General features: G+C 35.0%; 1 long non-coding RNA gene across 1 annotated transcript in view; it reads left to right on the top strand.

The window, feature by feature from the left end:
- The window catches only part of LOC121472985, a 78,718-nt gene that overhangs the window by 35,870 nt on the left and 20,196 nt on the right, over window positions 1-22,652 (top strand). The window contains exon 2 of the long non-coding RNA XR_005983047.1: window positions 19,332-19,443. This is a non-coding gene — a long non-coding RNA (uncharacterized LOC121472985). The remainder of the gene's footprint in view (window positions 1-19,331; window positions 19,444-22,652) is intronic.

The raw sequence follows: 22,652 nt of genomic DNA, 5'->3' as shown, positions 1-22,652 counted from the left end.
CTTTGGGGTAAATCCCCAGCAGTGCAATGGCTGGGTCGTAGGGCAGGTCTATTTTTAACTCTTTAAGGAACCTCCACACAGTTTTCCAGAGTGGCTGTACCAGTTCACATTCCCACCAACAGTGCAGGAGGGTTCCCCTTCCTCCACATCCTCTCCAACATTTGTTGTTTCCTGCCTTGTTAATTTTCCCCATTCTCACTGGTGTGAGGTGGTATCTCATTGTGGTTTTGATTTGTATTTCCCTGATGGCCAGTGATGCAGAGCATTTTCTCATGTGCTTGTTGGCCATGTCTATGTCTTCCTCTGTCTCTACACATTTCTTAAATTTCCTTTTTGATTTTTTCATAGACTCATTCATTGGTTATTTAGTAGCATGTTGTTTGGCCTCCACATGTTTGCATTTTTCCAGCTTTTTTTCCCCACGTGATTGATTTTTGGTTTCATACTATTGAGGTCAGAAACATTGCTTGATATGATTTCAATTTTCTTAAATTTATTGAAACTTGTTTTGTGGCCTAATATGTGATTTATTCTGAGGAATGTTCCATGTGCACTTGAAAAGATTGTGTATCCTGCTCTTTTTGTATATAATGTTCTCTCTATATTTGTTAAGTCCATATGATCTAATGTGTCATTCAAAGCCATTGTTTTGTTATTGATTTTCTGTCTGGATGATCAATTCATTGATGTAATGTGAGTTAAAAGTCACCTACTATTGTTGTATTGGCATCAATTTCTCCCTTCATGTCTGTTAATACGTGCTTTATGTTTTTTGATGCTCCAATGTTCAGTGCATAGGTATTTACAATTGTTATATCCTTTTTTTGGATCAACTCCTTTATAATTATGTCATGCCTCTCTGTCTTTTGTTACAGTCCTTGATTTAAAATCTGCTTTTTTTTTTTTTTTCTGATATAAGTATTGCTATCCTAGATTTTTTGGCTTTCCTTTGCATGGACTGTTTTTTCCATCTTTTTGCTTTCAGTCTTTATATGTCTTTAAGTCTAAAGTGTCTTATATAGGCAGTTTATAGATAGATCTTGTTTTGTTTTTAAATTCATTCCACCAACCAAAGTTTGACCTTTTTTTTCCTGCTTATAGAAGTCCATTTAACATTTCTTCTTAGGTGGGTTTAGTGGTGCAGAACTCCTTTAACTTTTGTCTGGGAAACTATTTTCTTTCAATTATCTTATCAATTTTGAACTGGCCTAGATAGAGTAGTTTTGGTTTTAATTTCTTCTTTATTTCAGCTCCGTGGGTATATCATGCAACTTCCTTCCGGCCTATAAAGGTTCTACTGAAAAATCAGCTGAAAACCTTATGGGGTTCCCCTTATATGTGACTTTTTGCTTCTCTATCATAGCTTTTAAAGTTCTCTATTTTCTTTATCTTTTGCCCTTTGACATTTTTATATATTATGTGTCATTGTGTGGACATCCTTAGGTTCAACTTTTTTTGAGTTCTATGCTTAATGAACCTGGATGCTTGCTTCCTTCCCTAGGTAAAGGAAGTTTTAAGCTATTATTTCTTCAAATAGCTGCTTTCTCTCTTTCTTCTCCTTCCATTACCCTTATAATATGAATGTTTGTTTCCTTGATGTTGTCCAAGAGATCCATTGTCCTATTAACATTTAAAACATTTTTCTTTTTGTTGTTCAGCTTGGATGCTTTCCATTACCCTGTCTTCCACATGTCTATTCCATTCTTTTGCATTTGCTAATCTACTGGTGATTTCCTCTAGTGTATTTTTTCGCTTCAGGTATTGTATTCTTCAACTCTGATTGGTTCATTTTTATATTTTCTGTCTTTATTGAGCTTCTCATTAAGTTCTCCCATGCCTCTCCAGCCCAGTGAGCAACCTTATGTTTAATACATTAAATTCTTTACTAAACACATTGCTTATCTCCATTTCATTTGTTTCTTTTTCTGAGGTTTCATCTTGTCCTATTGTTGGAAGATTATCCTTAATATCCTTTTATACCCCCATTTTGCTTGACTTTTTGTTTGTTTTTATGTATTAGGTGTAAAGCCTACTTCTTTTAAATTTGAAAGAATGTTCTCAGGTCATCCTCAGTGTAGACTATGTGTGCCTGATGACTATGGCTGGCTGGCTGAGCTGCATCTGGCATGGATTGGATCCTGTTGCACAGTGTGTTGGGGCTGCCTTGGTAGGGTATCTGGAGATGAATGAACATGGGCCAGGGCAGTCTCAGGTCTCTGTGCAGAGGGCACACTAGAAAGACAGGTGCAGCTGAAATGGGTCAAACTGAAGGGTCCCAGGTCTCTCTCTACAGGAGGCAACATGGCAGGATGGCTGAACTAGACACAAGCCCAGGTGTCCTGGGGTGCTCAGGGTAGGGAGTACCCTGGCAGGCCAACTAGGGATAAGGCTATTGCATGCCAGGGTGTCAGAGTATATTCCATGAAGGGTACTCTGGTGAGGTGGCTAGAGCAAAAGCAAGTGTTAACCAGGAAGTCCCTGAGTCCTCTGCACTGGAGGTGCCCTAGAAGTCATTTGGAGCTCAACGTCTATGGGTCGGAGGTGTTCTAGTGTGCTTTGTGTCTGTCTGTATCACCTTGGTAAGACAGCTAGAACTGTAGTGAGTGCTGACCAGGGATATTCCAAAGTGTGCAGTGCTGGGGGAAATCTTGATGGGATGACTAGAACTGATCTGGCCAGACAGCTGACCAGCTAGTACACAGTGACATTGCTCTCATACTATCATAGTGGAATGGGTATGTAAATTATAGCACTCACCAGTCCCTCTGACCTGGAAAGATTAAAGTAGCTCCCTCATCATTTGGCAGAAGTTCAGGGGCCTAGTTCCTTTGTATTTTAGTTGCTATTTATTTATTTATTTTTACTATTTTTAAATTTTAAATTCCAGAATAGTAAACACAGAGGGTTAAATTAGTTTCAGATGTACAACATAGCAATTCAACAATTTTATACATTACTTAGTGTTCATTATGATAAGTCTACTCTTAATCCCCTTCCCCTGTTTGACCTATCCTTTACCCATCTCTCCTCTGATAACCATTAGTATATTCTCTATGACTAAAAGTTTGTGTTTTGGTTCATCTCTTTTTTGTCTTTCATTTTTGTTTAAGTTCCATATAAGAATGAAATCATTGTCTTTCTCTGACTTATTTCACTTATTATTATACTTTCTAGATCCATCCATATTGTTGCAATGACAAAATTTCATTATTGTTATGGCTGAGTAATATTCCATTATATTTCCAATTAAAAAATAAAAATAAATAAACAAACAAACCTCCAGCTTTGTTCTTATTTGGTGGAGTCTTTAGGGTTTTTTATTTGTAGTATTATGTAATTTTGCAAATAATAAAAGTTTTACTTCTTGCTTTTCAGTTTGGATGCCATTTATTTCTTTTCCTTGTTGGATTGTTGTGGCTAGGACTTCCAGTATTGTGTTGAATCGAAGTGGTGAGAGTGGGCATCCTTCTCTGTTCTTGATCTTAGGGAAAGTTCTGTTTTTCACCATTGATATTAGCTGTGAGTTTTTCATAGATGACATTTATTATATTGAGGTATGTTCCCTCTAAACCTACTTTGTTGAAAGTTATTATCACGAATTGTCAAAGTATTTTTTGCATCTATAGAAATGATTATAGGGTTTTTATCCCTTCTCTTATTGATGTGATCTATCCAATTGATTTGTGAACATTGAACCACACTTGCATCCCAGGGATAAATCCCATTTGGTTGTGATAAATGATTTTTTAATGTATTGCTGGATTCAGTTTGTTAATATTGTATTGAGGATTGCTGCATCTATGTTCATACAGATATTGTTGCATAGTTCTCTCTTTTTCTGTAGTGTCTTTATCTGGTTTTTGTATCTGGGTAATGTTGGCCTCATGGAATGAAATTGGAAGTTTCCCTTCCTCCTTAATTTTTGGAATAGTTTGAGAAATATAGGTATTAATTCTTCTTTAAATGTTTGGTAGAATTCACGTGCAAAGCTGTCTGGTCCTGAACTTTGGTTTGTTCAGAATTTTTGGAACATTAATTCAATTTCATTATTATTAATTGATCTGCTCAAATTTTCTATTTCTTCCTGATTCAGTTTTGGGAGATTGTATGTCTTTAGGAATTTATTCATTTCTTCTAGGTTGTCCAGTCTGTGGACATATGATTTTTCATAATATTCTCTTATAATCCTTTGTACTTCTGTGAAGTTGGTTGTTAGTTCTCCTCTTTCATTTCTAACTTGGTTTGAGTTCTTGCTCTCTTTTCTCTTCATGATGATTCTGGTTAAAGGTTTATCCATTTTGTTGATCTTTGTATGAGTCACATGATAATTTCAGTGATATATTCTATTATTTTTCATCTTCATCATTTCCTTCCTCTGCTGGCCTTAAGATTTGTTTGTTTTTCTTTCTAGCTCCTTTAGGTGTAAGGTTAGGCTATTTATCTGAGATTTTTCTTGCTTATTGAGGCAGGCCCGTATTTTGCTATAAACTTACCTCCTAAAAGTCTTGGACTATTGTGTTTTCATTTTCATTTGTCTTCATGTATAGTTTGATTTCTCTTTGGTTTCTGGCTGGCCCACTCATTGCTAGTAGCATGTTATTTAACCTCCATGCATTTGAATTATTTATGTGTCTTTGTTACTGATTTCTAGTTTATAGCATTCATTTGTGGTCAGAAAAGATTCATGGTATGACTTCAATTTTTTTTTAAATTTGTTGAGGCTTGTTTTGTGGCCTAAAATGTGGTCTATCCTGAAGAATTCTCCATGTGCACTTGAAAGAAATAAGTATTCTGATATTTTAGGATGGAATGTTCTGAATATATCTACTAGATTCAGCTAGTCAAATGTGTCATTCAAAACCAGTGTTTCCTTGTTGGTTTCCTGTTTGTATGATCTATATCCACTGATGTAAGTGGGTTGTCAAAGTCCCCTGCTATTATTTGATTACTATCAATTAGTTCATTTAGGCTTATTATTAGCTGTTTTTTGAATTTGGGTATTCCCATGTTGGGTGTATAAGTATTTATAATTATTATGTCGTCTTGTTGGACTATTTCCTTTATGATTAGATAGTATCTTTTTTGTCTCTTGTTACAGCCTTTGTTTTGAAGTCTGTTTTGTCTGATATAAGTATTGGTACCCCAGCTTTATTTTCGTTTCCATTTTTTTCTCTCTTTTTTTTTTCATTTTGATATCTTCTTTATGTAGGAATGTATATGAGGTGAATTTTCTTGACCCCCCCCCCATAAACCACTATCTGGACACATACTGAAATACCAATCTTATTAACTACTAAAACAGTTAGTCAGAAGTCTCAAAATTAATCATTCATAATTAAAATATAGCTTTTCAAAATGTATACAAAATTGGGCTATCAACAATGCTTATATAATAATATACACTTCCATTTTTATTTTAAATGCTTTTCCATCCCTTCACTTTGAATCGGCATGTGTCTTTAGGTCTGAAACAAGTCTCTTGTAGTCAGCAAATAGATGGTTCTTGCTTTTTAATCCATGCCATTACCCTGTGTTTTTGATTAGGGCATTTAGTCCGTTTAGACTCAAAATATTTATTGATAGTTGTGTACTTACCGCCATTTTGTTACTTGTTTTTATGGTTGTTTTTTTTTTTCTCTCTCTCTCTTTCTCCTTTATTTTCTTGTTCTCTAAGATTTTGCTAGTTTTCTTGAGTGCTATACTTGGATTCCTTGGTCTTCACTTTTTGCATATTTTTACCCATTTTTGATTTGTGTCTACCATTAATTTGTATGTAATATCTAATGTATATACTAGTCTATATTAAGTTGATGGTCACTTAAGTTTGAATCCATTCTTTACTCCTTTCCCTCCTACATTTTAGTTATATGCTTTCATATTTTATATTAATTTTATAAATCCCTTGACTCGTTTTAATATATATACTTAATTTTACTTCTTTTGTGCTTCCTACTTTTCTTACTTTTGCTTATGGTCTTTTCTTTCCACTCAAACAGTAAGTCCCCCTTAACATTTCTTGTAAGATTGGGTTAGTGGTGATGAATTCCTTTAACTTTTGATTATTTGGGAAATTCTTTATCTCTCTTTCTATTCTGAATGATAGATTTCCTGGATAGAGTATTTTTGGCTGCAGCACTTTGTTTTTCTTTCTTTCAGCACTTTGAACATACCATGTCACTCCTTTATGGCCTCCAAAGTTTCTTTAAAAAAAAAAAACCTGCTGATAGCTTTATGAGGTTTCCCTTGTGTGTATCTGTTCTCTTTTCTCTTGCTGCTTTTAAAATTTTCTATCACTAAATTTTGGAATTTTAATTACTATGTCTCTTGGTGTGGATCTCCTTGGGTTGGTTTTTTGGGAGGCTCTGTGCCTCCTGGATCTGGATTTCTGTCTCCTTCCTTCCCAGGAAGTTTCCAACTATTTCTTCAAATAAATTTTCTGCTCCGCATTCTCTATCTTCTCCTTCTGGGATTCCTATGATGCAAATGTTATTATACTTGAGGTTGTCATTGAATTGCCTACATTTATTATCGTTTTTTTTTTTTTTTTTTTTTTTTTTTCAGTATCTCTCTCTCTGTCTCCTGTTCAGCTTGATTGCTTTTGATTACTCTGTACTTTAGGTCACTGATCCATTCTTCTGTTTTCTCTAATCTACTATTTGTACTCTTTAGTGTCTTTTTAATTTTGGTGATTTTTTCAACATTTATTGGTTGTTTTATGTTTTCTTTATTTGTTAAGAGTCTCACTGACATCTTCACTCTTTTCTCAAGTCCATTGAGAAAATTCATGACCATTACTTTAAATTCTCTATCAGACATATTATTTATCCCTGTTTTATTTAGCTCTCTTGCTGTGATTTTGTCCTGTTCTTTCATTTGGAATATATTACTCTGTCTCCTCATTTTTTTTCTAATTTGCTGTGTCTGTCTCTATGTATTAGAAAAGTCAACTATATCCCCTGCTCTTGAAAACAGTGGCCTTCTGAAGAAGAAGTCCTATATTGCCCTAAAGTACAATGTCCTCCTTGAAGAACTTGGTGCTTCATGGTATTGCAAGTGCACTACTGTTGTAACTGAGCCACCTTTCCCTTTAGTCATCATTTGCAGTGGTTTACATTGCCTGTTGTGGCCAGGGTTTGTTCCCTGTGTTGTTAGTGAGCCAGTCTGGGGCTGTCCTGGGCTTTAGTTGAGTCAGACAAGGCATTTGCCAGAGATGTATTTGTACTAAACTACAAGGTGCTTACCCTGTGTTGTCCCCTAAGAAGCTTTCATTGGTGGATGGGGCCTATAGTCAGACCATTTGTCTGCCCCTAGCCCACTGGTTGGGCTGAAGTTGACTGGTGTGTGGTTATCTTCCCCTTTTCTTGGGGCAATAGTTACTTTGGAGTCGTGCTGTTCCCTTTTGGGGCTGCTTGCACATTGCCAGGTTTGTTATGCCCCTTTGGATGGGCTCTGGCCAGGGGCATATTGGAGGGGGCAATCCACAGTGTTATGCAGGAGGGGGCATGGTGTTAGCAAGTTAGGTAGGGAGTGTGCAACTGCATTGGTTCCTACCTGTGGCTATGAGTCTATGCTGAGGGTAGGGGGTGGGCAGGTAAATGGTGCCCCCTAGCCTTTTTGTTCTTGGAGAAGTCTCCCAAGGATCCCTACTCCTCAGCGTATGTTCTGAAATTAATAAATAAATTTCTCCATATGCCTCAAGTATTTTTCAAACAACTGCTTCTGTGCTGTTGTATCTACAGGGCTGTTGGTTGTGCTCTCAGTTTTCTCTCACCCTGGTTCTCCCAGAGCTGAGCCTGCTGATTTTTAATGTTCCAGGTGTTCAAGCCCACTGATTGTAAGAACTTATGAAATTAAGTCCCTCTGGTGTTCAAAGCCATATGTTTTAGGGCTTCTTCTTCCCTATGGGGGCTGGGGTCTCTGGTGTGAAGGCCAGTTTCTTCCACCTCTCCACACCTGTGGTGTACCTCCCTCCTGGGGACAGTTCTACAGGGCCATTTGGCTCCTGACCTTATCTCTGCCTTTTCTACGCTCTTTGATATAGCCTCTTCTCTGCATTTAGCTGTGTATAGTACCTTCTGCCAGTCTTCAGGGTTTTTTGTTTTTAGTTACCTGCACTGATGTAGATGTCATCTAGTTGTACCTGTGGAACAAGGTGAGTTTAGATGACTCTGTCATCTTCCCTGGAAGTCTGTCTAGTTGGTCTTTTAAACTTTAGCTTTTTGACGTGTCCCCAGCTCATGTGGGCTGGGGGCCAGCCCCTGCAACCAATGGAGAGTTCCAGCAGCTCCCCCAGTTTGGCAAATTTCTAAACCTGGCTCCTTTTTATTTTGCTTTCCCTTTCTTTTGTGCTGTGGCTTTTCTCTGGAACCCAGGCCAGGTGAATCTGCTCAAGTCTCTCAGCACTATCCCTCCACACTGCAGTGCAACATTGGTGATGGGGGTTTCTTTTATTACTTTGTCTCTGTCTCTTGCCATTCTCTATGGGGTCTCTCTGTTTTTTTTGTGCAGAAGCTATTTATTCAGTTCTCAGTTCTTCTTTAGGAAGAATTGTTCTATAGATCATAGAACCATAACTCCCACTGCATCATATATATTAGAGGAGGAAATAGGTCCATGTGAATCAATTAAAATTGCCACAGTAACATTGTAGAAGATAGATAATTGGACTCAAGATGGAAAATTGAACAAATTCTTTGCTTTGAAACTTGAAGTTTGGTAGCAAATTATAAATATTTATGAATTGTCTTTTAAGATTTATAAAATCATTTTGGAAATAATATAGAAGTCTTCCTTTTGCATTTATTGCTGAATTTAAACAATAAACCTGCTTCTATTCAAAAAAGTATGTCTAAGAAATGCTGATATAAACAAAAGTAGACTGGATTACTTTCTCATCAAATCTGGCAAAATTTTAATAGGAAAAATAAAGATGATTTATAAAGCCATTGGATGGCATCATATCTAAGAAAGATTTATGTTTTATACTTACTCATAGATGAATCTTTTTATTAAAATATTTCCTCTTTAGATTTTTTTCAGTTGTGCACCTTGGCTATAGAAAATTGAGACACTATCCATATTTTTTATGGATTCATTCTGTGAGATGAATGCATATATTTTAATTTACTCAATGATCTATATTTCTAATCTAATTATTATAATTTTAGCTTTTTAAAAAGATTTTGTTTATTCATTCATGAGAGGCACAGAGAGAGAGGCAGAGACACAGGCAGGAGAGAAGCAGGCTCCATTCAGGAAGCCCCATGTGGGACTTGGTCCTGGGACTCCAGGACCATGCCCTGGGTCAAAGGCAGATGCTCAACTGCCAAGCCACCCAGGCATCCCTATTCTTTTTTTTTTTTTTTATAGTTATTGGATCATGGTAATGGGTATGGTGATATTGGCTAGATTCTGTACTGCATTATTTTTAAGCAGTTCTGATTAATTAGAGTTAATGGAAAATATCAGAAGAATTATATTTAAGGAGTGCAAACAATTTATGTCTAATAAGCCGTGCTTGCACAGAGATGAAAATGCCAAATATAAGCCCTGTGTTATTTTTTTGCTGCATAAAAGTGTATCACAGATTTAGTGGTTTAAAATGAGACTTATTTATTATGTCATAGTTTCTGTAGGTTAGTAGTCCACTCACAGCTTAGCTGGGTTTATTTTTTTTTAAAGATTTATTTATTCATGAGAGATACAGAGAGAGAGGCAGAGGGAGAAGCAGTATCCCTGTAGGGAGCTGGATGTGGGGACCTGATCCCAGGACCCTGGGATCACACCCTGAGCCAAAGACAGACTCCCAACCACTGAGCCACCCAGGCGTCCCCTAGCTGTTTTTTGTTGAGTCTCATGAGCCTGCCATCAGGCATCAGTGGAGCTATTTTCATCTGGAGGCTCAACTGGGAAGATTCTTCTTTCAAGCTCATTAAACTAAGCATCAATTGTTGGCATAATTATTTCCTTGTGGTTTTATGACTTGAGGGCCTTGTGGGTTTTGTTCTTTTTATTTTGTTTTGCTGGATCTTGGCTAGAGACCATTTAACTTAGTTGACTTATTTCACTTAGATAATGTCCTCAGTGTTTATCTATGTTGTTGCAAATGGTATGATTTCTTTCTCATGCTTGAAGAGTATTTTATTTATATGTATCTCACATCTTTTTTATCCATTTATCTATCAGTGGACACATAGGTTGTTTTCATATGTTGACTATTGTAAATAATGCTGCCACAAACTTGGGAATACACATCTGTTCAATATCGTGTTTTCATTATCATTACATATATACCCAGAAGTAAGATTGCTGGAGCATATTATTATATAGATTAGTTTTTCTATATTTTTAATTTTTTGAGAAACCTCAATGTTTCCATAGTGACTGAACTAATTTACATTGTCAACAACGTTAAAGGGTTTCTTTTTTACATAAACCAACAATACTTATTATTGTCTTCTGATGATAGTTATTTAAAAGATGTGAAGTGATATTTCATAGTTCTATTGATTTGCATTTCCCTGATGATAGTGATATGGAGCATTTTTCATATACCTGTTGGTCATCTGTATGTGTTTTGAAAAAAATGCATATTCAGTTCCTCTGCCCATTTCTTAATCATATTGTTTTTGTTGTTTCTTTTGATGTCAATCTTTTAGGTTTGATTTAATCACACTTGTTGATATTTGATTTTGTTGTTTGTGCTTGAGGTGTTGTATCTTAAAAAAAATTTATGCATGTGTTTATCCAGTTCCCCCATACCATTTCTTGACAGACTATCTTTCTCCGTTGAGCATTCTTTGTTCTCGTGTGAAAAATTTCTTGACTCCCTATGTGAAGACTTGTTTTAAGGCTCTCTATTCTGTTCCATTGGTCTGTGTCTCTAGTTTTATGCCAGTACCATACTGATTTGATTACTATAGTTTTGTAATAGGTTTGATAGAATAAGAAAGTATGAGTACCTCCTGATTTATTCTTCTTTCTCAAGGCTGCTCCAGCTGTTCTGGATCTTTTATGGTTCCACATTACTTTAATATTTTTATTTTTGTGAAAAATTCTATTGAAATTTTGATAGGGGTTGCAATGACTACACAGATGGCTTTAGGTAGTATGAATATTTTAACAGTATTATCCCAGTCAAGGAGCATGGAGTGTTTTCCCATTTTTTTGTGTGTAGTCTCCAATTTCCTTCATAAAAAATCTTGCAGTTTTCATCACACAGATCTTTTACTTCCTTGGCTAATTTAGTCCTAAGTATTTAATTGTCTTTGATACTACTGTAAGTGAGATATCTTTTTTTTTTCATTTCTTTTCAGATATTTCTTTTCTTTTTTTTTAAAAAAAAGATTTTATTTATTTATTCATGAGAGACACAGAGAGAAAGAGAGGCAGAGACACAGGCAGAGGGAGAAGCAGGCTCCACGCAGGGAGCCCGATGTGGGACACGATCCTGGGTCTCCAGGATCACGCCCTGGGCCGAAGGCAGGTGCTAAACCGCTGAGCCACCCAGGGATCCCTTTTCAGATATTTTCTTGTTTGTGTCTAGAAACCCAAGAGATTTATGTTGACTCTAAATTCTATAACTTCATTAAATTTATTGACAGTGTTTTTGTTGAGTCTTTAGAATTTTCTACATATAAGATTATATCATCTAGAAATAATGACAATTTTACTTCTTCCTTTTTCATTTGGATGCCTTTTATGTCTATGCCTGATTGTGTACCTAGGACTTCCAGTACTCTTATAAGAGTGGTAAGAGTGGGCACCCTTGTCTTGTTCCTGATCTTAGAGGAATATTATTCCCTGTTTAGTGTGATATTAACTGTGGGCTTGCTGTATTGATCTTTATTATATTAAGGTATATTCCTTCTAAACTCAATTTGTGGAGAGATTTAATTATTTTAATTTATTAATTTAAGATATATTTTGTCAAATCCTTTTTCTGCATCTATTGAGATGATTATATAGTTTTACATTTCATTCTATTAATATACTGTATCACATTTATAGATTTTCATGTGTTGAACTATCTTTGTATCCTAGGGATAATTCCCACTAGATCATGAGGTATATTCTTTTAACATATTGTTAAATTATGCTAATATTTTGTTAAGAACTTTTGGAACTGAGGAAGGTCCAAGATGGCAACAGAGTAAGACCGTGAACTAAGTTCTCCATGGACATATAAAGCAATCTACATACAAAGCAATTACTCCTGAAGAACTGAAGGCTGATTGAATAGCTTCTGCACAGCCAAAGTTAGAGGCACCACATAAAGAATTGCAGGAGAGACAGAGACATGGTAACAAAGGGAACCCGATTCTCAATGGTGAAAACTGTAGTAGAAAGGGATAGTACTAAGGGACCAAAGCCACGTCCCTATTTTAAACAACTAAAATATAAGTGAAGTAAATGTTGAGTATCCATCATAAAGTGGGGGACCTGTTGGACTACTCTTTGGGATTAGAGGTGCTGGCATTCTCTAAGGTTTATGCACCTTCTTCACCCAGATAGCACAAACAAAAGTAGGATCCAGCCAGCCTGCTGCCTCAGCAAGTACTAGGCCCCTAAACACACCAACCCCATCTTTCTCCTCAAAGCAAGCCTTCTATACCCATCTGAATTCTAGCCATCTACCAAAGTGGTTCCAGAACAGCACACACCAAAATACCACCTGAGAGTGGCCACTGTAGCTCCAGCTGTCTTGCCAAGATGACACAGGCACAAAGCACTCCTGGACACTTGAAGCCTATATCCACCTTGGCTACAGACAACACACTAGGGCACCCCCTTTGCAAAGTACCCTTTACCTCCAGTATTCCCACCATGGTGTTCCTACTTCATTCATCTCCAGCCAACTGCCAGGGAGATCTCTGCATGTAATCCCCACAGAACCCCTGACCCATGCTCACCTCATCTCCAGCCTTCTTGACATGGTACCCCTGTGCAGAATGCCCCAAGAATCTTTAGCCTGACTCTTCTCAGCTCCAGCTGCTCCACAGGTTGGCATCAGAGTGGAGAACACCAGAAATACTAGTTTTTACTTACTATATCTTTAGCCAAAGCTGTCAGGCAGAGAAAATCTACACAGGGGATATTCCTACATAAGGCTTCTCCTTAGGAGAAGCAGCTATTCTTGGTAAGTTATAGAAATAAGCATAGAAAGTAAAACAATATGAGGAGACAAAGAAATATGCTCCAAATTAAATAACCAGACAAAATTTCAAAAAAATAACTAAATAAAACAGAGAGAAGCAATCTAATTGATATAAAGTTCAAAGTAACAGTCATAAAGATACTCACCAGACTTGAGAATAAAGTGGATATGAACTCAGTGAGAACTTCAACAGACAGCAGACATAAAACCCGTCAATTGGAGAAGACAATAACTGAAATTAAAAACACACTAGATGAAATTCATAGCAGATTAGATGATGTAGAAGAATGGATTAGCCATCTGGAAGACAGGGTAATGGAAAGTACCAGCAAAAAGATAAAAAGAGAGGATAGGTTAAATGGCAACTTGGACAACATCAAGTGTACTGACATTTATATTATAGGGACCCCAGAAGGTGAAGGGAGAGAGAAAAGAACAGAAAACTAATTTTAAGAAATAATAGCTGAAAACTTTCCTAACCTCGGGAAGAAAACAGACATTCAGGTACAGGATATCTCCAAACAAGATGAACCCAGGGAGGTCCACATCATGACACATAATTAAAATGTCAATGATTAAAAATATGCTGGCCTTCTACATGCTGAAAGGAAAACACCTACAACCAAGAATACTTTACCTGAGTATTGAAAGAGTGATAAAGACAAAAATTAAAGGAGTCCATCACAACTAAACCAGCCTTATAAAGAATGTTAGAGGGATTTCTTTCAGTGACACAGAAAAGGAAGACCATAATTAGAAGAAAATTATCAAAGAAAAAAATTCACAGGTAAAAGCAAACATATAGGAAAAGTCATAGATCAATCATTTATAAAACTAGCATGAAGGTTGAAAGCTAAAAGTAATAAAATCAGTTATAGTTAAAAGTGTAAAATCATATACATAAAACATGCAGGGGGTAGTAAAATATAGGGCTTTTAGAATGTATTTGATCTTAAATAACCATCAACTTACCATACACTGCTATATAATTAAGATCCTCTATATGAATCTCATGGTAACCACAAAACAAAACCCTGCAATAAATGTATAAATAATAGAGAAAGGACTCCAAGTGTAACACTATAGAAAGTCATCAATCACAGGGAAAGAGAGCAAGAAGAAATGGAGCAGAGAACTACAAAAACAAGGGAAAAAAAACCATAAAATGACAATAAATACATACCCAGCAACAATTACTTTAGATATAAATTTAGGCTTAAATCAAAGACATAGGGTGACTGAATGGATAAAAATAACAAGATGCTGTATATGAGAGACTCACTTCAGACCTGAAGATACAAACAGAAAATTAAAGGAGGGAAAAAGATATTCCATTCAAATAGAGGTGAAAAATAAGATGGAGTAGTGTTACTTAGACAAACTAGACTTGTAAGCAAAAACTATAAAAAAAAAAGACAGGACATGACACAATGATGAATAAATCAGTCTAAGAGGAGGATATAAAAATTATAAATACCTATGTACCTAACATTGGAGCACCTAAATACAAAAAGAAAATATTAATAGACATAAGAGGAGGAATTTACAGTTATATAATAATAGTAGTTTAATATCCCACTTAGATCATTGGATCCAGACAGAAAACCAATAAGGAGACAGTGGCTTTGAATGAAACATTGAACAATATAGACTTAACAGATAGTTACATACATATTGTTCAAACCCCAAACAGTAGAATACACATTATTTTCAAGTGCACATGGAATATTTTCCAGGATAGACCAAATGTTAAGCTACAAAATAAGTCTCAATAAATTTATGAACATTGAAAGCATATCAAACAACATTGCTGACCAGTGGCAATCAATGATTTGGGGAAAAAGCTGGAAAAAACACAAAATATAAAGGTTAAGTAATATGCTGCTAAACATTCAATAAGTCACTGAAGAAATCAAAGAGGAAATAAGAAACATGAAGACAAATGAAAATGGAAATGCAATGGTGCAAAATCTTTGGGACACAAGAAAGACACTTATAACATGGAAGCTTATTGTGATATAGGCCTAATTCAAGAAAGAAGAAAAATCTCAAACTATCCTACCTTAAACTTAAAGGAACTAGAAAAAAAGAATAAAGCCCAAAGTTAGTAGAAAAAAAAAAAGAAGTAAAGATTAAAGCAGAAATAAATGAAATAGAAACTTAGTAGAAAAAACAACAACAGAAAAGATCAATGCAACCAATTGGTAATTTGAGAAGACAAACAAAATTGATAAACCATTATCTAGGCTCATCAAAGGAAAATGATAGAGGACTCAAAATCAGAAATTAAAGACATAACAACCAATGCCACAAGAATACAAAGGATTATAAGAGACTACTACAAAGAACTATATGACAAACTGAACAACCTAGAAGAAATTAAAAAATTCTTAGAATACAACTGTTCAAAACAGAGCCAGGAAGAATAGAAAATTTGCACAGACTGATTATTAGGAACAAAATTGAATTTGTAATTAAAATTTTTCCAAGAAATAAAAGGCCAGGGATAAATAGCTTCAAAGGAAAATTCTACCAATTTAAAGAGTTAATATCTATACTCCACTTATTCCCAAAATGTTGCAAGAGGAAGAAAAGATTCCAAAAATATTCTACGAGGACAGCATTACCCTGATACCAAAAGCAGGAAAGACACTACAAAAAAGAAAACTTCACACCAATATTCCTGATGAATGTAAATGCTAAAATCCTCAGTAAAATAGCACACTGCATTCAATAATACATTAAAAGGATCATTCATCAAGTGGAATATATTTCGAGAATGTAAGGATGGTTCAGTATCTGTAAATCACTCAGCACAATACACCACAGTAACAAAATGACAGGTAAAACCGTATGATTCCCTCAACAGACGCAGAAAGAGCATTGACAGAATTTAACATCCATTAACAAAAACAGGTTAGTAGGGAACATACCTTAACATAATAAAGACCAAATATAGCATAACCACAACTAACATTATTCTCCATGTGAAAAATTGAAATCTTTTCCTCTAAGATCAAGAATAAGACAAATATGTCCACTGTCACAACTTTTATTCAAAATAGTATTGGAGATTCTAGCCACAGTAATTAGACAGGAAAGGTAATTCAAAAAAAATCCAAATTGGTAAGAAAGTAGTAAAACTGTCACTATTTGCAGATGAAATGACACTATACATATATATATATATCCTAAGAGAATCAACCCCAAAATGCTATTTTAAGTAATAGATATATTCATTAAAGTTGCAGGATATGAAATGAATACACAGAAATCTATTGCAATTCTATATGCTAATAATGGGTAATTGGTGAGATGTGGTAAAAACATAACGCTTGTGCACCATTAACAGAAATGTGACTGGCTGTGGTTACTCTGGAAAACAACATGGAGTTTCTTCAAAAAATAAAAATAAAAATAATATATGAACTAGTAATTCCATAACTGGGTATTTATCCGAAGAAAAGAAAAAGCAGTAATCTGAAAAGATATGGAAGCAGCCTAAGTGGCCATTCATAGATGGATAGATCATGAAAATGTGCTATGTAGGCATGTATGTGTATTTGTACACACATATCACACACACAGATACACACACACACTGGAATACTACCCACAAAAAATGAAATCTTGCTGATTGCAACAATATGGACTAATATAGAGGGTATTATGTTAAATGAAAGTCAGAGAAAGAGAAATACATGATTTCAATTATACGTGGAAATTAAAACAGATGAACAAACAAAAATAAAAATAGACCTAAATACAGATAAGTGGTGGTTGCCAGAGGAGAGAGGGGGAGAGGTATGGTCTACATAGGTGAAAGGGATTAAGGCATATAAAAATCCAGTTATAAAATAAGTCACAGGGATGAAAAGTACAGCATTGGGAATGTAGTCAGTAATAATTTAATAACATCTTATGATGATGGATGGTAACGACACTTATTGTGGTGAGGATTGTGTAATGTAGGGAATTATTGAATCACTGTTGTACACCAGAAAGTAATATTACATTGTATGTTAATTATAATTCAATAATAAAATTGTATCTCTATTAATCAAGGATATCAATTTATAATTTTCTGTCCTTGTAATGTTCTTATCTAGCTTGGTATCTGGGTAATGGTGGCCTTGTTTGGGAATATTCCCATTTCAATTTTTTTCGGAAGACTTGGATTAGGATTGGCATTAATTCTGCTTTAAATGTCTGTTAGAATTCACCAGTGAAGCCATCTGGTCCTGGGGTTTTCTGTATTGTGAAGTTTTGATTACAATGAGTCTTACTACTCATTATTCTTCTGTTCAGATTTTCTATTTCTTCATGATTCAGTCTTGGTAGGTTGTATGTTTCTAGGAGTTTTTCTGTTGCTTCTAGGTTAATCCAAAAATTTTTTTAAATTATTTATTTATTTGACAGAGAGAACACAGGCAGGGGAGTGGCAGAGGGAGAAGGAGAAACAGACTCCTCACTGAGCAGGGAGCTGGATGCAGATGCGGGGCTTGAACCCAGGACCCTGGGATCATATTCTGAGCCAAAGGCAGACGCTTAACTGACTGAGCCACTCAAGTGCCCCTAGGTTATTCAATTTTTGGCACATTCCTTGTAGTCTCTTAGGATTCTATGTATGTCAGTGACATCTTCTTTATTTTAGTCTTCTTTTTTTCCAAGTTAGTCTAGCTAAAGTTTTGTCAATTTAACAGACTCTTAATTTAGTTATTATTTTCTATTATTTTTTCTCTTTTCTATTTCATTTATTTCTACTCTGATCTTCATTCTTTTTTTCTGCTAACCTTAGGCTTGGTTTGTTATTCTTTTTCTACCTCCTCAAGGTATAAAGTTAGATTGTTTATTTAATATACATTTTCTTAATATTTGCATTTGTTACTATAAACTTCCCTCTCACAACTGCTTTTGCAGCATCCCATAAATTTTGGTGTTCTGTATTTCCACTTTCATTTGTTTAAGTATGTTTTTTTATTTCCCTTTTGATTTCTTCTTCAATGATCGTTCAGAGGTGAACTGTTTAATTTCCACATGTGTGTAAACATTCTAGATTTCCTCTTTTTTTGATTCCCAGGTTCATACTATTGTGGTCAGAAAAGGTACTTGGTATGATTTCAGTCTTCTAAATTTGCTAAAATTTGTAAGAGTCAAGTCCCACTTTGTCACTTTCTACTTCAGGGATCTTTGTCTTCCCTATTCTTTCTCCTACGTTGCCAGATACAAGCTCACTTATTAAAGAAGCAGCATTTAGTAATATTGGAGATGGTTTTTCTAAATCCATTTTCTTGACCACTTCTCAGTAATAGATTGTCTTTTACCTGATCTCGGGTATTGGTCACTCCTCTGCAGGATCTGCAGCTTTGTACAAAATTCTTCCATGATCTTTGTTTCACTTGACCTGAGCTACATCCCATGAAAATATTATTCTTTTCCAAACTTGAGAATTTTTCCACTCTACTGGCCATTTCAGCTACTCACAGTATCACTCTTCAGGTGCAAAGCAAATTAACTCTCAGCATGGAAGGCAGCATTTTATAAAATTCTTTCAAGATTATTCAGTTAAACAAGCATCCTTCAATAATTACTATTACATTATTCTGGTACTTGAAAAGAAGAATTGACTGGGAGTCTGCCCCCTATACCCAAATATTTGACGGCCTGCTATTTAGAGGAGATAATGTATTATGTTAGACAGAACCAGAACAACTATTTTGTATCTTATCTTCCTTCAGTTTCTAAGCTCTGACTGCATAGCTTTGTTTATGAGAGTCAAGCATGACAAACTTTTTGCTAGGTGTAGACCTTAATTCCAGGTGTTCCTCAGTCTGGGAAGCATTCCTGTAAGACTATCTCCTATTTATTATTTAAATCTCAGCTCAAATGTTGCTTCATCCAAAAAGCTTTGTAAATGCCTCTGCTTAGAAGTCCCCTAGTCACTCCCTGTTATTTTCTCCCCCCCCCCAATCCTATTATTTCACCCTTTTATCCCCCTAATACACGTATCTGATGGTTAATTGACTTTTTTCTTCCTTTTATTGTGAGGGTAGGAGCTTGGTTTCATGTCTCATTTGTCTCCCAAATACAGGCCAAGGCCTGACTATGATAAATGGTTGCTTAATTAAGAAATAAAATAATGAATATACACATGTGGTTCTTATCTCTTATTTAGTTGTGACAATGGCATGAGAAACACAAGCAACTTTAGAAGATACTCCATACTGACTGCTGCTCAACTGTTTGTAATACTTTATTCAGTTAGGTATATTGGAGAGAAAATGCAGGTAAGTCTACTATACCAAATACATTATTAAATTTATGATTATGGATGCCTGGTTGCAAATTTTTAAATAGGCTTTGTATTAGATATTACTTTGTTTTAACACAGTAGAATATTATTTTTAACTACCAGAGGAAATTAAATTTGACTTCAATTAGAGAAAGTTGAGGGAATTAAGGCCTCTATAATATGTAACAAAGAAAAGTATTGAAATCTAGAAAATTAGAAAGATATTATAAAAAGATGCTATATTAAGAGTATTAAATTATAATTCCACTTCTAAGGGAAATGACTTACCAGACTCTGCTATAAAAGGGGAATATAGATATTCTGAAAATGAAGCAAGAGATGAAAGAAACAGAATATAAAGAGTTACTTAGAGTTTAAAAAAGCAAACTGAAGTAGAAAGCCAAATATAGAATGAGTTTATTGTTCATAAATATCTATTAAGATTATAATAAAAAAGCATTTACAAAGATATCATTCTTAGGGGGGAGCCAGTCTAACAGAAAAACTCTAGAAAGTGAGAACATTAATGCTCATGTTAAACTGGAATAGTACTATGATATTATTTGTCAATTTTCTCATTAAATTGTAGACAAGTGAGAAATAAAAACCATGAAAAATTGTCAGTTGACCAAAATCAGATAAAGGAGTAGTAATTAGAAAAATTTACCATATGCAAACCAGTGGGACCTGTTGGCCTTATTTTATATGGTTTTCAAAGGATTGTTTTATGTACGACCAATTTTGAAAAATCCTCAAGGCATAGACTTTACTGGCCTGTATATGGAAAATCATTCAGTAATGAAAGGTTCCTGAAAGTCTATAAACAGCCATAGTGGATATAATTAGAAGGAGAACTCTTATGAGGTACCACAGGTCTGTTGCTCCATTGTCATGCTTAAAATCTTGAACAGTTTGAAAAAGTAAAACTATTCAAATGATCTTTGATAATCCAGGGGCAGACACTACAAAAACAATTGAAATTAGAAATATTTTTAGAGACCTTTAGGCTATAAATTTAATTTTTCAAAATCTGGCATGCTGTAAATAGCAATACATCTATATCATACAAAGATTTCTGTATCTTCAATTTAACAGAACTGAAAACCAAATGTGTCTTTATATTTTAAATTTTATCTGTTATCCCCACTGGGATGTGAAAGAGAGTTGACAAAGGAGAGGTGAGCAAAAAATAGAAATGAAATTTGAGGAAAAAAGGTAATAGGATATTATGTGCCACATGAAAGGCAGTTACTGCCCTTTTTTGTTCAGCTTTCTGGTTGGATTTTTATCAATTTTATCTTTCCTAAAGAAAAAAGGTGTCTTGTAAGAATCTAAAGGTAGGAGCAACAGTCTCCTACACACCACCTTCTAGGAAAGATTGGCATGGACATCTACCAAATTTATAACAAAACAAACTTGATAGAGGAAGAGATGGATCATGATATCATCAAACTGTTAAGACTTTTGCCAAACGGAAGCAACATTTATGTGGCTTGTGTTGAAGTCCTAATCCCCATGTGATGATTATTTGGGGGTAGGTCCTTAGGGAAATAGTTAGGTTTAGATCAAGTCATGAGGGTAGAACCTCTGTGATGTGGTTAGTGCCTTTATAAAAAGAGACCAAAAGGTTTGCTCTTTCTGTCTCTCTGTCATATGAAGATCCACCAAGAAGGCCTCTGTTGGCAAACCAGGAAGAGGGTTCTGACCAAACACCAAATCTACTAATACCTTGATTTTGGACTTCTTAGGCTTCAGAAATGTGAGAAATAAATGTTTGCTTTTAAGTCATCCAGTCTATGTTAAGTTGTTACAGGAGCCTAAGCTAAGACAATCTAAATATAAATTAATAACACATCACTATATGTCTGTGTGTGTGTGTGTGTATGCTTTTCTTTGCTATTATAATATGATGAACTGCACATAAATCCTTATTTAAGCTGTCCTGGAAAGATGAATAAGAGGGGAGAAAAGAATTACCTTTACCTGTGGATATCTGGTTCATATCTTACCCAAATTCATTGACTTCAAACTATTTTTTTTTTTTTTTTTTACTTCAAACTATTTTGAAACATCATCAAGAGCATGTTAATAACTCACAACTAGTTAAGTTATGCTCTAATCAACGTCATTTGTATTTTTAAATAAGAAATTTCATATATTATTTTCCTGTTATTTTGGTCCCTAAATATCTTCCAACAATCTCTTAATCAAAATTACAAAATAAAAAGTGAGGGGGCACCTGGGTGGCTTAGTCAGTTGAGCTTCTGACTTTTGATTTTGGTTTTGGGATCAAGCTCTGAATCAGACTCCCTGCTTGGGATTCTCTCTCTTCCTCTCCCCCTACTCCTCACCCTTCCCCCACAACAGGTTCTCTGTCTCTCTCTTCTCCCTAAAATAAATAAATACATCTTTAGGAAATTAAAATAAAATCACAAAATAAAAGCCAAATACTTATTGTTTTAGGGCTTGTGATGTTAATTTTATGTGTTGGTTTGGCTAGGCTATGGTGCCCAATTGTTTGGTCAAACACTAGTCTACATGCTTCTGTGAAGGTATTTTGGAAATGTGACTAACATTTATAATCAATTGTCTTTAAGTAAAGCAAATTTCCCATAGTAATATGAGTGGGCCTCATTCATTTAAGGGCCGTAAAAACAAAATTGAGGTTTCCTGGGAGAGAAGGAATTCCTTCTCAAAACTATTCTAGAAAGATTGCCTGAATTTCGTACCTGCTGGTCTGCTCTGTGGATTTGTGATATAAGATTTGAATATCAAATCTTACTGGAATATCTATCCTACCAAGCTGACCTTATAGATTTTGAATTTACCAGGCTCCATAATTGTGTAAGCCAATTACCTAAAATAAATCTACATATCTCTGTCTATCTATATTTTATTGTTTCTGTTCCTTTAGGGAACCCTGACTGATAAAAGGCTCAATACATTCCCTGGAACACTGGGATATACTAACATCTATAAGCACAATGTCCTCCTTACTGTCTACTGGAAATCATACTTTTACATTATTTCAGTTATACTGTAAATGCCTGAAGTACACTGGTGGACTTCTTTCTTTTAGAGAAATCTTTTTTTTTTTTTTTTTTTTTAGAGAAATCTTTAAAATGAACATGAAGTAATGCTGTGACTATATAAATACAAGACTGTTATTAACAATGCTAATGATGGAACATCTATAAATTAAGT

This window comes from Vulpes lagopus, chromosome 12 (assembly GCF_018345385.1).
Source record: "Vulpes lagopus strain Blue_001 chromosome 12, ASM1834538v1, whole genome shotgun sequence".
NCBI lineage: Eukaryota > Metazoa > Chordata > Mammalia > Carnivora > Canidae > Vulpes > Vulpes lagopus.
The sequence above is the reverse complement of the archived record's forward strand: the minus strand, read 5'-3'. Positions and strand labels throughout refer to the sequence as shown.